Source organism: Hyla sarda, chromosome 1 (assembly GCF_029499605.1).
Source record: "Hyla sarda isolate aHylSar1 chromosome 1, aHylSar1.hap1, whole genome shotgun sequence".
Classification (NCBI taxonomy): domain Eukaryota; kingdom Metazoa; phylum Chordata; class Amphibia; order Anura; family Hylidae; genus Hyla; species Hyla sarda.
The window spans coordinates 185,870,538-185,887,066 of NC_079189.1; the positions used below are offsets into that span (position 1 = coordinate 185,870,538).

At 39.9% G+C, this 16,529-nt stretch overlaps 1 protein-coding gene across 2 annotated transcripts in view; it reads right to left on the reverse strand.

Moving 5' to 3' along the window:
* PRSS12 (serine protease 12) overlaps window positions 1-16,529 on the reverse strand; it is a 171,673-nt gene that overhangs the window by 17,072 nt on the left and 138,072 nt on the right. The gene's annotated exons all lie outside the window — the stretch shown is intronic.

The window sequence follows — 16,529 nt, forward strand, 5'->3', positions numbered from 1 at the left end:
TCTGGCTAGGATCAGAGACATTTTTATAGATCCGGCCGGATGTTCGGGCAGTATATCTGCACACATTCACTTATTTATTTATTTTTTGTCACTGTGTCTCTTTTTGCGTGTTGTGTGTCCACAGGATTGTTAGGATGCGGTAGCCCTTCTGGGTGTCCCTCCTAGCGGTCTAGGGGATGTCTGTGTGGCCATCAGGTTTCGCACCTCCCTGCAAAAACCCTGGATACTCCTGCATGAGCAGGGTACGACCATTTACAGCTCTGCAGGCAGATACCTTGGCTAACACCAAGGGGGGATGCCGGGAGCATTTGTGGTCCCTTAGTAGCTTTGGCAAAAAGGTACATCGAACCTGGAACCTCGCAGGCATCTTTTGGTCCGGAGGCGAAGGGTAAGGTTTGTTGGGGGACCTCTCTCCTGTCGGAGAAGGGCTTGCGATAGACCGCATCCTTTGTGCATGTTTTTTTAGTGTAGCACGTTTGCACTTTTTCTTGCACTTTGGGTGATTCAAGAGCACGTTCCTCGGCTCTTAGATGAAAAAAAAATCCCCTGTTTACATAAGGTAAATGCTTGACGAATAAGCATTTGTAGCATGTATACAAGAATGAGACATGTTTGTTGTAAACAGCACAGAGTCTAGAGATCCAAACTGAAAGTATCATGATCATTAAGCCAGAGACTTGTGGGGGAGATTAATCAAAACCTGTATCGAGAGAGTGGTGCAGTTGCGTTTTGGTGCAGAAGCGTTTTGATTGGTTGCTATGGACAACAGCAACACTCTTCATCTACACAGGTTGGGAAGCTTGGGAAGCAGAATACTACTGTACAGGCACTAAGGACATTGGTGAGGATTAGGAGTGACAGCGCCTGTTGATTTGACAGTTGTCTGTTCACTTCATACCTCACATGTGGCACCTGATGTTTATTCATTGGGAGCGTGTAAATGGCAACCCGGAGTCGACTAGTTTGCCTTGAGTAAACCGGAGCCATGCCAGCTACCTCTACTTTTAATCCCTTTCAAATGGGCATGCGACTGCTGACACCACCTATATCTCAATTTTACATTAAACAGCAACGGCGCAGCAGTATGGGATGCTTTCTCACAACCAAGATGGCGACAGTACCACTTTTCTCTACCGCGCATGCGCGAGTAAACACCAGCTTTACACGTCACTTGCGAACTCTGCCTCTGATAGGCAGACCTGGCGCAGCTGCACACTGACTAGCACCCCACGCTCACACACATGGATCAGCTTGCTCCGTTGGGTAAGTGCATTTCCGTCTGTATGATATGTAAATAATTATGAAAATACAAGGTTTTCAAGCATATCGCCCCTTGTGAACACTGTCACGGGGGATACACCGTTATGTCAAATGAACACTAGAATCACGCCACTTAATATGAAGTATTCTAGCCTAAGTGTTAGTCAGGGCTCTCCTCTGCTATGCAGGCATATACTTGACTCCTCTCCTGCTAAAAACTCTAGATTTAGCTATAAATTTGCTTTATGCATTTAATTTTATTAAAGTGCTGGCCCCTGCAGGCTGATATTATAGGCACTGGATCTCTGGTCAGGGCTGGCCCTACACTGGTCCCACTGGGTCCATTGGACCCAGGAGGCACCTTCACGGGGGTGGCACATTGCCACCCTGAGAAGATTTTTTACCCCTTCCTTCGCGGCCCAGACCTAGTCCGTCATGGTGCTGCTCAGGGTGTATGGAGTGTGCTCATGACTTGTGCCTGCTCCATACCCAGTGACCCCAGGCTGTTTTCAGTAGCTGAGGGCCGCAGGTAATAACTGGCATGTGGCGATCGCCGCAGCCACCTATTAACCCTTTAGATTGCTGCTGTCAAAGCTGACAGCGGCATGAATTGAGCTTTAAACCATCCCTGGTGGTCTAGTGGGGTGTATCGCCAATATGGAGGTAGCCGGAGGGCTTACCTCTCCTTCCTGGCTGTCCTCGGCTCTGCATTTGATAGAGCCTGGCTGGACCAGGCTCTACCAAATGATTGCAGAGCACACAGATCAATAAAGTTCTATGTAACTTCATTGATCTGTAGAACTTCATTGATCTGTATGAGGACTCTACTGCTTCCTCCTAAAAGACCAATAAAGTATAAAAAAAAATTATTTTTATAAAAGTAAAAAAAAAAACACATTTAACAGTTTGCATTATTAATCCCGTAAGGTAAATGGCGTAAAAGTTTTTTTTTTCTTTTTGAGGCGGGGGGGCAGCATTTCACTCCTGAACCCAGGCAGCACAATATCGTTAACCAGCCCTGCCTCTGGTGCCTAGTGGGAAATATGGTCCTGCCATCTAGTGCCGCTGGATTGATATCACAGTGACAGGGGTATTCCAGAATTTTCTTTTCAGCATTTGAGCCCATCATATTAAGTGATAAGACTGTATAATATTCTTCTTTTACCTTTGTACGCCACTTTGTCCCATTTTCATGCAAAGCACCCACACCCGGCCAGAAGTGCTGTTGTGCAAGTCTTTTTATTTTACTGTTGTTTCTGACTTTTCCCAGCATTCTATGCAGCCAGAGATAATAAGTCATACATCACATGGTCTCTGGGGAGCGTGGCTCAGCTGCACTAGGTGGTTGGATAGCGGGGTGAAAGGGATTTACTGAAGTAATGCTATCCACCTACACACTGCAGCCTAGCCACGCCCCTCTGGAAACCATGTGACTTATGACGTCTCTGGCTGCCTGGAATGCTGGGAAAGGTAAGAGACAACAGTATAGTAAAAAAGACCACTACAGAACTCCGAGGTGTGGGTCTGTGCATGGAAACAGGACAAAGTGGTGCATTAAGGTAATAGAAGTATATTACACAGGAATACCCCTTTAAGTGCACAGATACACATTTCTCCCTGCTCGTTCTAGCAATTGGTCGGGGGACTGAACACTCAGACCCTGATCAATCAAAACTATAAACATGTCTCTGTGACAGGTCAAAAGTGCTTCTTAATGACAGGGACACATTCTCTATTTCACCAATGATGTGACAGTGACAGAAATTTACACGCTGGGTATTTAAAATTCTGCACTGCAGGTGAACATCTGTGCATATAAATTCCACAGAATGTGGGAGGAAATTGTAAACATCTGTTATATCAAAAATTACATTTTATCAAAATAATATTCATTTTTTTCTCATAAACATCTATAAAAATCCAGTTCTCACGTTGGCTGCCAGAGCACACGCAATAGGCTTCCATGTATAAATCTCTCTTTACAGCACCACTGTACAGAGTGAATGTTACCATAGGGTTTGTAATGACTGACAGACGGCACTGCTGGAGATTACAGTAGATAGATGGATTACATAACTGAAGACAGCAGAGGGAACAGAGTAAGCACACATATTATATTAGAAGCTTGGGATGCTACTTTCTAGACGGAGGTGTATGAAAAGTATCCATCCTCTTCCTAGACTACATTAGGGGGAAACATTATAGGAAGAAAAGATGTAAATTCAAAAAGGGTCCATCAAAAAAAAAAAAAAAAAGACATACAAATTTAAAGGGTACCTCTCATCAAATAAACTTTTGATATATTTTAGATTAATGAATGTTGAATAACTTTCCAATAGCATGTTAATGAAAAATATGCTTCTTTCTATTGTATTTTTCCCGATCAGTCCTGTCAGCAAGCATTTCTGACTCATGCTGGAGTCCTAAACACTCAGAGCTGCCAGCCTGCTTTGTTCACAGCCAAACAGGCTGTGAACAAAGCAGGCTGGCAGCTCTGAGTGTTCTCCTTTGTGAACAAAGCAGACTGGCAGCTCGTAGTGTTTAGGACTCCAGCATGAGTCTGAAATGCTTGCTGCCAGGACTGGTAGGGAGACCCCTAGTGGTCATTTCTTCAAAGTGAAAAATTTAATAGAAAGAAGCATATTTTTTAATAACATGCAATTGTAAAGTTATCCTGCATACATTAATCTATAATATATCAAAAGTTTTTTTGATGAGAGGTACCCTTTAAGAATATGTGCACTTTTTTTAGGGTATACCTTAGTGTTGGGTAGTTGTTAAAGGGGTATTCTGGTGGAAAAAATATATTTTCAAGTCAACTGGAGACAGAAAGTTATACAGATTTGAAAATTACTTCTGTTTAAAAATCTTAATCCTTCCAGTACTTACCAGCTGCTGTATACTACAGGAAGTTGTGTAGTTTTTCAAGTTTCTTGGCTATCTGCTGACACCTCTGTCTATGTCAAGAACTGTCCGGTACAGGAGAAGTTTGCTGTGGGAATTTGCTTCTACTCTGGACAGTTCCTGACACAGACAAAGGTGTCAACAGAGAGCACTGTGGTTAGAGTGGATAGAACTATACAACTTTCTCTGGAGCATACAGCAGCTGATAAGTACTGTAAGGATTAAGATTTGTAAATAGAAGTAATTTGCAAATATGTTTAACTTTGTTGTCACCAGTTGATTTAAAAACATGTTTTCCACCGGAGTACCTTTTTAAATAGTTTCTTTCGTTTTCATGCCCTGCTTTCTCTAACATGCCAATTTGTAAAACAGTGTTTCCCAAACAGGATGCTTTCAGCTGTTGCAAAACTACAACTCCCAGCATGCCCGGACAGCCTTGATGCAAAACTACAACTCCCAGCATGTCCGGACAGACTTGATGCAAAACTACAACTCCCAGCATGCCCGGACAGCCTTGATGCAAAACTACAACTCCCAGCATGCCCGGACAGCCTTGATGCAAAACTACAACTCCCAGCATGCCCGGACAGCCTTGATGCAAAACTACAACTCCCAGCATGCCCGGACAGCCTTGATGCAAAACTACAACTCCCAGCATGCCCAGACAGCCTTGATGCAAAACTACAACTCCCAGCATGCCCGGGCAGCCTTGATGCAAAACTACAACTCCCAGCATGCCCTGACAGCCTTGATGCAAAACTACAACTCCCAGCATGCCCGGACAGCCTTTGGCTGTCCAGGCATGCTATGAGTTGTAGTTATGCAACAGCTGGAGGCACTCTAGTTGGGAAATACTATTATAGAATTTGTAGAAGTGCTCATTGGATATTCCTTGTGAAACATGATTTACTGTACATTATGTTCAATAGGATTCCGCTGTCCCATTCACATAGTGGAATTTCAGCAGCAAACATTCTGCCGCGGAAATTTTGCTAAATTTAAAGATATGTCTTTCAATTTTGAAGAATTTCATTCAGAGTCCCATTAAAGTTATTTAGTGAAAACTCATTCTGCTTTTCTGTGCAGAATTTGGGCGAAAAAGCTGAATTTCTGACATGTGAACATAGCCTAAAAGTGCATAGCGTGCAGTGAATAGCACCATCCCACCATAGTCACTGATACTGTAGGAGACAGAGGAGACAGAGATAGTACACATAACTATAGGATCAGACAGCACACAGGACTTGTTTGTAGTCTGTTACCATTGAGTCACGTAGGATATTTGTACAGTGGATTCACTTTACTTATGTATGTATCAGAACAAATAAATTATTGCAAAACAAGGGAAAATATTAATATAAAAAAAATATATTTTTAATAAAAACACCATGTGCTGACTAAAAGGACACGAGTCACAGTTTCTCTACGGTTATCGGGAAACTTGTCAGAAGGACTGCATAGCACCAACCAGGCCTTTATTGTAGATTTGTCAGGTGGTAAACGGCACATAATAGTCCACTTGTAAGCCAAAATATACTCAAACTATTAGAAGAAAAATGTCTGGAATGATGAACTCTTAGGCAAGATGCCAAGCAGCATGTCTTAAAGGGGTACTCCAGTGGAAAATATATATTTTTAATCAACTGGTGCCAGAAAGTGAAGCAAATTTGTAAATAACTTCTATTTAAAAATCTTGATCCTTCCAGTACTTATCAGCTGCTGTATGCTCCATAGGAAGTTGTATTTCTTTCTGGAATTCTTTTTAGTCTGACCACAATGCTTTCTGCTGACACCTCTGTCCACGTCAGGAACTGTCCAGAGTACAAGCAAATCCCCATAGCAAACCTATCCTGCTCTGAACAGTACCTGATATGGACGGAGGTGTCAGCAGAGAGCACTGTGGTCACACTGAAAAGAAACATACAAAGAACATACAACTTCCTATGGAGCATACAACAGGGGGGGTTCCGGGAGTATGACCCCTACCAATCTAATCCTAGTCCTATCCTAAGGAAAGCCCCAGACACCCATTTAGTTAAAGGGGTTATCCAGGAAAAAAATGTATATATATATATATATATATATATATATATATATATGAACTGGCTCCAGGAAGTTAAACAGATTTGTAATTTACTTCTATTAAAAAATCTTAATCCTTTCAGCACTTATGAGCTTCTGAAGTTAAGGTTGTTCTTTTCTGTCTCAGTGCTCTCTGATGACACGTGTCTCGGGAACCGCCCAGTTTAGAAGAGGTTTGCTATGGGGATTTGCTTCTAAACTGGGCGGTTCCCGAGACAGGTGTCATCAGAGAGGACTTAGACAGAAAAGAATAACTCAACTTCAGAAAGGATTAAAACATTTTAATAGTAGTAATTTACAAATCTGTTTAACTTTCTGGAACCAGTTGATATATATATATAAAAAAAGATTTTTCCTGGATAACCCCTTTAACTGTGTCCATTGTGTTAATAATGCCATGAGACAAGAACTCATTGGGTTTTTAATGCGGGTTTATTTGGGATTTTAACAAGATTTTTTACCAGTCTCTTTTGAATTTTTAAGATTTCTCTTCAGCCTTCTAGCACTCTGCTGAATCTTTTATTGGCACGATACACTGATCCAGACCTGGAATGTGATGTCATCATTTTGAAGACTGTTCCAAGAATGAAGGACGAGGGAGGCCAGATGCTATCTCTAACTAAGAATTGCTATGTCCTATCGTCATCCACCAAGTTTAAACATTTTCTTTTTGTTTTTTGCTAAAGCCGACTTCTAACTAGGAAATTTCCAGCATTAATAAAACAAACCTTAAGTCGCGGAGTAACGTAATTTGCAAAGAACATTTATTTCCTTCACAAAAATATGTTCCAACCTGAAGATGCCTTGGCTAGACGTGTAATATATAACTAAATAAAATCAATCAGTCTAAAACTGGCATTGATTCGGAGGGCAGAATAGACAAAAACACACCAGAATAATTATTCTCCAAGAGCTGCTGCCCATGAAAAATGACTGCTGTCACCAGGTAATAGCAGCCAGCCCCGCAAATATTCATTTCATGCAATCACTACCTGGCTATTGGCCAGGATTAAGTCATGGCAAGGAGGGAAGAGAGCAATGTAAGTCCAATGTGCAGAAATAATTAAGCTGCTATGTGCACATGGGATCAGACCTTGTGTCCTCACTGAGTGTAAAAACAGTAAGAGTCAGGTTTTCTGACCATAGCTTAAATTTTTGTTACTCAATAATTTATTTTTACTAGAGAATTACATTTTTTACAACTTTCTAAAAAGCTTATAGGATTAACATTTTTGAATCCCCTACTAGGATTTCTAAGTAACACTGGGGTATTTGCTATTCTGGGTTCTTAGCTATAAGCTAAAGCGAAGAGTTTCTCACTGGAGTACACAATGGCCCTGATTTACTATTCTATTTTGGAATACTTTTTAAAAATATTTAGAATCATTTCTGCCATTGTATTCCATAGGAGGCAAATTGTGAACTTTTCAGCAAAAGTGCAAATTAAGCAGAGATGTTGCTTCCTTTTACTATCTTCATTGTTTATAATGAGAAGCTCAATCGGCCAACAACACATTCCTATGATAAACTTCTGGCTAGGTACAAAATGAATGAGTGTCCCGAATATAAAGTGCTTGTGAAATACATATAACATGAAAATAAGTGAAAACTTTATGACTTAATAATTCACTCAACATTACAAATAAATAAGATACAATGATCAAGACAAAACACTATACAATACACAAACCTACTACTGATATCATGCTAGTAAAACCAAAATGGCTGCTAGCCAGACTGTGTGTTGCTTCCAAGGCCCCACGTATATTGCTGTGAAATCACAACTTCATCATCGTTCTGGGAATGTCTACATAGAAGCAACCATGCAATCAACATTGATTTTATTTTCTTCGACTCCTTCAGGTGTTAGAGCACATATAGTAAGTCAAACTCATAGCCAGCTCATCTTTTTTTCAATCATCAATAATGGTGGTGCAAAAAAAAACCTGCATCTGGCACTTCTACTTCTGGTCAAAAAAGAAGGAGAAGAAACTCCAGAAATACTTCCAAGTGATTTATTAAATAAAATAATAAAAATAAATACAGGCACATTGAGGTGTTTTGGGCATTTCAATCAATATGAAGAAGGGGGTGGTTACCACCAAAACGCGTCAGTGTGCCTGTATTTTATTTTATTATTTTACTAGCTGAGTACCCGGCGTTGCCCGGTTTTTCCTTCCTAATCCTTTTTGGGGAGGAAAATAAACAAAGGAGGAAGCTTTTGACTTGATATGCAGCCCTCATATATTGTTGTCATATCACAACCCCACATCCCGACCTCCTATCCCGACCTCCTATCCCGACCTCCTATCCCGTCCTCCTATCCCGTCCTCCTATCCCGTCCTCGACCTCCTATCCCGTCCTCCTTTCTCGACCTCCTATCCCGTCCTCCAATCTCGAGCTCCTATCCCGATCTCCTATTCTGACCTCCTATCCCGACCTCCTATCCTGTCCTCCTATCTCGACCTCCTATCTCAACCTCCTATCCCGTCCTCCTATCCCGACCTCCTTTCCCGTCCTCCTATCTTGACCTCCTATCCCATTCTCCTATCTCGACCTCCTATCCTGACCTCCTATCCAGACCTCCTATCCCGTCCTCCTATCCCAACCTCCTTTCCCGTCCTCATATCTCGACCTCCTATCTTGACCTCCTATCCCGTCCTCCTATCTCAACCTCCTATCCCAACTTCCTATCCAGACCTCCTATCCCATCCTCATATCCCGACCTCCTATCTCGACCTCCTATCCCGACCTCCTATCCCGACCTCCTTTCCTGTCCTCATATCTCGACCTCCTATCTTGACCTCCTATCCCATCCTCCTATCTCGACCTCCTATCCCGACATCCTAACCGACCTCCTATCCTGACCTCATATCTCGTCCTCATATCCCGTCCTCCTATCCGACCTCCCATCCCGTCCTCATATCCTGACTCGTAATATGTGTACCAGGTAATGAAATATCTACAGCCTAACGGAAATTAGATGGGAACATACATTTCCCATTGATTTGCATGGGACTTTAAAAAAAAAAACCCTGACCCTCACAAATGGGGGTAGTTAAGGGCTAAATTAACTATCCTATATTTTAAGTGGACATATAAGTAACATGTGACCAAGTATTATCGAAATATCTCCAGCCGTTTGGAAGTTATGCAGTAACATATATTTCCCATTGACTTGCATGGGACTTTAAACATAAGCCCCGCCACTGGAAAATGGGGGTGAGTAAGGGTAAAATTACCCATCCTATATTTGTTGTTGCCAATAAGTAACATGTGTGCCAAGTTTCATGTCAATATCTTTAACCGCTTGAAAGTTTTTGTGGAACATACATACATACATACATATATACACACATACATACATACATACATACATACATACACACACGTTGAGTTTTATATATATAGATTTAATAAATCGCTTGGAAATGTTTCTGCAGTTTCTTCTCCTCCTTCCTTGACCAGAAGTAGCAGAGGTCTCAGAAACCCAATACGGAAATGGTGTAATAAGCGCTCTTATCACTCATTTGAGGTGAGCTGCCATCTTCCAGAGACGTCAGTCCCTGTAGCTTTTTTTTTCCTTTTGTCCTTGGCTAATACACGCGGCACCGCTGTGTGGTCTTTTTTTCTTGCATTCACAAGTTTTTCAATCAGGCTTTTTAGGGACAATTATTTCAATCACCAATGAAACCTAGGGCAGTACATTTTGTCTTTATTAAAGGTGTTATATATCTTAATCAACAAATCAATAGGATGTATGAATAGATTCCTCCATTCTATTCTCGGGCTGTGGTAGTACTATATAGCGTCACAGTAAGATATTACTGCTTTACTGACTTTATTTTAACTGTTATCTAGAAGGAATAATTAGGAATGCAGCCAAATATGATATCAATCTGAGTCAACAAAGAAATAATCTATTGTTCCGTATTGATAAATTAAGTTTATGTTAATGAATATAAATTGAAGAAATCCACCCGAGAATTATAGTGCAGGTGAAATAATGTCTCTGTAAGGAGACAGCAAAGATTAAAATGTCAAAATGTTATTTGCATGTAAAAGCCTCATGCATAAGATGTACATTGACATATGGCCAAACTTGGACTGCGGTGCAAGTAAACAGTACAGATCCACCTAGCATTACTGATCCCTACAGAAAAGTTTGGAGGAGAAAATACCTCTGTAATATAGTATCCAACTGAACATTCTACAGTTTACTCTTTATGGATTCTATATGTGCTTTTGTATAAAATCACTAGGTATAGTATGGGCCAGTAGCAGGCTATGGGCAGTCATGTGTTGGAACCCTTATACTGGGATACAGAAATGAACATGTTCTCCGGCAGAGAGTGGGGTGTCTCACACTTTACAAAAGCTTTGTTTGCCACCTTACTGTAAACATAAATTTGGGCCATGACTAGTTGCATTAGTATTTTAAATGTGTCTTTGTATGAGGCCCAGCAGAAGCGGTATATGTCCACAAAATATGTGTCGCTTGTTTAGTCTCTATCGACTGTTAAGAAGTGTGTGTACGGATATTGTAGATCCGATAAAGCAAATTCATTTACCCTATTCTACTCCCAAGAGCAAATATAATCTACCTGCTTCCTCCTTCACACTATACCAGGAAATCCAACACTATCTATTGACCCCCTCAATCACAGTCATACCTCTTCCAACTCCCTTCGAAATTTTATGTAGAAATAATGTGACATCTAAAGGGTTATGCCCCCAATAAACAAACTTTGGATTTTTACTACTATCGGTGAGTGACACTCTCCTTTTTTTTCTTTTGCTTGACTATATAGTTAGCATTTGTGCAGGACCCCCCTCTTCAAATGAAGTGACATGTCCACAAACAAGAAGTTGAAGACTTGGCCCAAAATACATGGTAAAGTTGTGGAGGGAAAACAAACCCCAAGCCCTTCTGTAATGGATGTCACCCAGAGCCATAGACACTAGTGGAGTTACGCTTTAAATCATTTCCACATTGCCTTAGGCTGAGTTCACATTTATCAGGCGTCTGGCATAGTTTCCCTCCGGCATGCAACTGTGGGAATCTGATGCTAGAACTTAATTTTAATGGGACGGTTCACAATCATCCAGCGTCTCAATTTTGACATTGGATGGTTGGGCACGCCGGAGTGCACCAGACAGGGGAATGCAGCTTGATGTGTTCCCTTGTCTGCCATCCAGAAACAATGGACGCTGGATGCCATACAACTGATGAAAACTTGTCATCAGTTTTGGCATCAGTTGTGTTAAAATCTAGGCTGAGTTCATCTATGCTGGATGCCGGACATATGTGAACCCAGCCGTATATAATTAATTGGTACAACATTTCTTAATATTGAGCCCCAAATTCAGTTTTGAAAAGTGACCCCCAATTTTAACACCAGCCAAATGGTAGAACAAAGCTGGATCAATACTTTACACCATTCCTTCATTGCTAATGAATTCCTAACAAACTTTCTGGCTATTCTTCTGTTGTCCTACTTTTCACCTTGAAGTAGAGAAGTGCTTACAAAGATTCCCTGTATTGTAAAAGAGGAAGGATACAATTAAAGCTAAAGCAATTGAAAAGAGAGTAGGTAATTGCAGAATGTCTTACTGTTTTAACTGGTAGCTAGCAGAATGTCTATACCACTAGCAGATGTGGCCTTGCTCCGGTAATGTTTGTGACAAAACTTTGGAATTTGTTCAAAGACGCAATGGTGATCTTCATTTTGTTTACGAACACTTCTCTTAGAACAAAACAAAATTGTATTAGACTGTAGTGTAAGTACTGGAATGTAAATGGCCATATTATACCAACTGAGTGCAGTATAAATGTAAGACGATTCCTTTGGATAGAGAGTTTTATTTTCCATCAAAAAAAGCACATCTGTTTCATATTCACCTTATAACATGTCAGCAAAGTATCTTTTACAAGACTGCTAAAAGAATTTCCTGCGTTTTCCGTCAGAATTTGATACCAACACCTATGTTCCTAATTTAAACACAGAGATGATATTTGAGCAAAGTAGCTATATTTTTAAAAACTATAAACACAATCTAGTCACATCACAAGGTAAAAACCATTATTGCTTCTAGGGCACAATAGGTGAAATATATTAAACATGCCTTGGTAAATGACCCCCATTTTGCCCTTAAAGCAATAATGGAGCCAATGGTATACATGCTGAAAAGGCGCAGAAATTGCATAAATTATTTTGGGCATGCAAATTCTATGACTTTTTGCCATACATGCCCCTCGCGCCAAGGGGGAGGAAAAGAGTCCGGAAGGGTGCTCTGCCTTCTCAAATGCCACTTTAGGGCCAATTTGCGACACCAAAAGTCACAGAAATCTACACCAACTCATAGCTGGCGTAGACTGCTGCACTAAAAGCAACAGTAGACATAGTATGCGCCTGTTGGATTGAAATTAGATAGAGCTTATTTATGGAACCTGTATGGCAATGTATGAAGGATGTGAAGCTCTATACTAAAGGAAGTTCACAGATTCACTGCGCATACTGTAGTTCTGCCATTAGCATAAGCACATCATGTGAAACTTAGTTGGAAGTGCCCTTCAAAAATTTTCTGTATTGGATGTTTATACTTATGTTGCAGAATATGTACTGTATAGTTCCCATTTTCAATAAAATGGCAAGTATACACAGAATATATATCTATTTTTTTTCAACTTAAAAAATATTGAACTGTGTACATGCAGCTTGATACATGCTACTCCTGGCACCGGGCCTTAAAAAGTAGTGCTTTTGTTGTTTAAGCACAGTAGTTTCAAGCTACACCTCTGTCAGCAAGATTTTGATACAAATGTAACCTGGCATATTCTGTTGATGTAATTTATGCATCATAAATCCTTGGTGCAGTGGTTTTCTTTGGTGTGATAGCTGCCGTCTTTACAGGTAGCTCAATAGCAATACTCATATTTCTAGTGATGGGTAGCCTAACTCAGAACATATGTACGCTTTTGGGACTTGCAACATTAGAGATTGATGATCACATTACTTTGCTCACACTGTCTAAGAGTAGTTCAGTGTCCCAAATTAATCTCTTAGTAGCTGATCGCAGCTATTTTATTCTCCTTGTTCTTCACAATAGAAAAAGAGAGTAATCACTGGAAATAATACTAAGTAGTATAAGGAAGCAATATTTTTTGCATGTGTCTCTTAAAAATCTCTTTTAAAAATGTCTTATGATCCCTTACAATCTTTACTTCATCATATGTAGCTTAGGCCTTATGATAGCTTCTGGCGGTTCCCAACAAGCACCGTAAAATGATGATAATGAAAAAAAAAGTGATAAATGGGTCTTACTTTTATTTTACATAATTTATCCACATTAAATTTCTTTAAATGGAGGTTAAATGATAGTATAACTGTAATAGTTGAAGAAAAATGCATAATAATGAATCTGAAAAATCTTAAGTATAGTATTCTCTTCAAAGACACTGTCTGGGAAGTTCCTGTTATTAATTTTTTATTTTTTATTGAAATTTCAATATTAATCCCATAAGGACACAGCCCATTTTATTTTTGCATTTTAGTTTTTTTCCTCCTCGCCTTCTTAGAGCCATAACTCTTTTATATTTCCAACCACAGATCCATCCATATGAGGGCTTGCCAATTATATTTTGTAATGACTATGCTCATTTTACCATAAAATGTATGGCAAAACAAAACAAAAAAAAACATTATTTGTGTAGGTAAATTGAAAAGAAAAACACAATTTTGCGAATTTTGGAGGGTGTCGTTTTTGCGTTGTACACTTTAAGGTATAAATTACATGTTTTCTTTATTCTTGGTCAATACAATTAAAATGATACCAATGTTTGGATACTTTTTTATATATGTGACTTTTAATTCACTTTTTGTTAAAACTTTTTGGAATGTGATATGACAGAAAAGCAGCCATTCACCATATGGGATCATTAAATGGCCACTGTCATTAAAATACATTTTTTTTATATTGTATTCCTTTATTAAAAATAATAATGTTTCCAATATACTTGTTAATAAAATTTTCACTTTTCAGAATTTTTTTTCCAACTTTTAAAATAAGCCCACTAAGGGGTGTGTCAGCCGCATTCAGTGTCTCCAGCAGACCTGGCTTTGGTCTCATGCCGGCCGGGCATGAAACCAAAGTCAGGAAGTGCGGGCAGGACCTCAGCTATACACGGCGTTTGCTCTCTGCCCTGTTAATCATGTTCGATCACAGCATAGAAAAGTAAGGGCAGATATTTACTCTGGCACGGCTTCAGATGACGTCGCAACTGTAGAGGAACACCCCTTCCTGACCACTAACAGTGAGCTGAAGACCGGGGAGAAATTAAAAGGTTAAAAACACCAAAAAAAATTTAAATTAAGATTGGGGGGTGGTTAGCAGGGTGGGGGATTGAATAGGGGGAGGGGTGACCACTTAATGACAAGTACTCTTTAACATTATATTTTGATAGTTTGGACATTTACACACTTGTGATACTCAATAAGTTTATTAATTCATTTTTTACGGTTTTTAGGGTAAAAGGGGCAATTCAAATTTTTATTGGGGAGGGGCTTAGTCTCATTATTTAAAACTTTTTTTTTAACATTTATTTTACAATTTTTATGTTTCCATAGATTGCTAATACTGTTCAGTGCTATTTATAGACATAGTACTGATCAGTATTATTGGCAATCAGTCCCCCCACCTTCCTCAGCTGCTCTCCCAGGGTCTTCTTCTCTGGTCTGCTCTCTAACAGACCAGAAAAGGAGACTCCTAGAGAGCGGCTGAGAATGGTGAGGGGACCTCCGTCCGTCATTCCGGCTCATTTGATCCCTACATAGGAAAGGCAGAAAATCCCAGCACTCACACTATGCTTCAATCACCTTAGTGTTTATTCATAAGGCATCTTTACAGGTAATATTGCGACACGCAGGACAAGTTTCGGCTGATTAGCCTTCTTCAGCTGACATACCCAATACTGACTAACAGCTAGAATATATACATAGGAAGCCAACCCCTTCCGGTCTGCAGGTAAAAAAAAACACCTGTGTCAACGAGGGGGTGTTTCCCATTTACATTAGAAGTTTAACTCTTTCAGTGCATAATATTCAATACCACAACCAACATAATAGAATAACTATTACATATCACATGTATGTAATAATTATTCTATTATGCTGGCTGTGGTATTGAATATTATGCACTCCGTTTACAGCAGCATCTAATGAAATTGGAAGTGCCCTCCTATTCAGTACAGCACAGTGCCTGGATTTCTTCAGCGAATTTTGCCTTATTATTGAACATATTTAATTTTCATTGAAAAACAAGTCCACATAGGAAGTTCTGCTAAGGAACTTTAGTAATGCGAACAGAGCAACATAATCCCGCTGAGATCAACAGGAGTTTACAACAAGCAGACTTTTCTTGTGGACATTTGGCACAGAAATTCCATAGTGTGAATGGCCACTAATGCTTTAAAGTGAGCGTGTCAGAGGAATTTTTGCAAAAAAAATAAAAAAGGAAAAATGAATTTGCGTTGCCCAATTCTAAGAGCCATAACACTGTTTTCTCAATACAAGACCTTAGGGGAAGATTTATCAAAACCTGTGCAGAAGAAAAATTGACCAGTTGCCCATAGCAACCAATCAGATTCTTTCATTTTTCAGAGGCCTATTTAAAAATGAAAGAAGCAAACTGATAGGTTGCTGTGGGCAACTGGGCAACTTTTCCTCAGCACAGGTTTTGATAAATGTCCCCCTTAGTGATTAACTTTTATTATTTTCTAGTAACACTATTCCACCATCCAGTGTTTTATAGAACGGGTCACAACAGTTGCAGTGATATTGATTAATTATGGGAACTATACTGACTATATTGGACAACTCATATCGAAAATACAATGCCATCCCTTCATATTGCAGTGTATTATGTCTGTCAGTGTAAAACTGATTCCAAGGAAAGATATGGCTTCAAACAGGACGCCGGCTCCACGAGACTCAGCATAATACCAGATAAAAAGGGAGGTGGTTTATTCCCAAGATGCAACGCGTTTCACTACAATCTCGCAGCTTCATCAGGCATGAGTTTATCCTGCGCCTCGTGGAGCCGGCATCCTGTTTGAAGCCATATCTTTCCTTGGAACCATACCAGCCAGTTGGCAGCGGATTGCTCATTTACTCTACACGCATACCATTGTCTTGTATGTTGTTACACAACAGTTTGGGGTGAGTGGCTTTCATGCCTAGCCTTTTTTATTTATTTGTATCTCTTCTAATGCACCATGGAGCGCT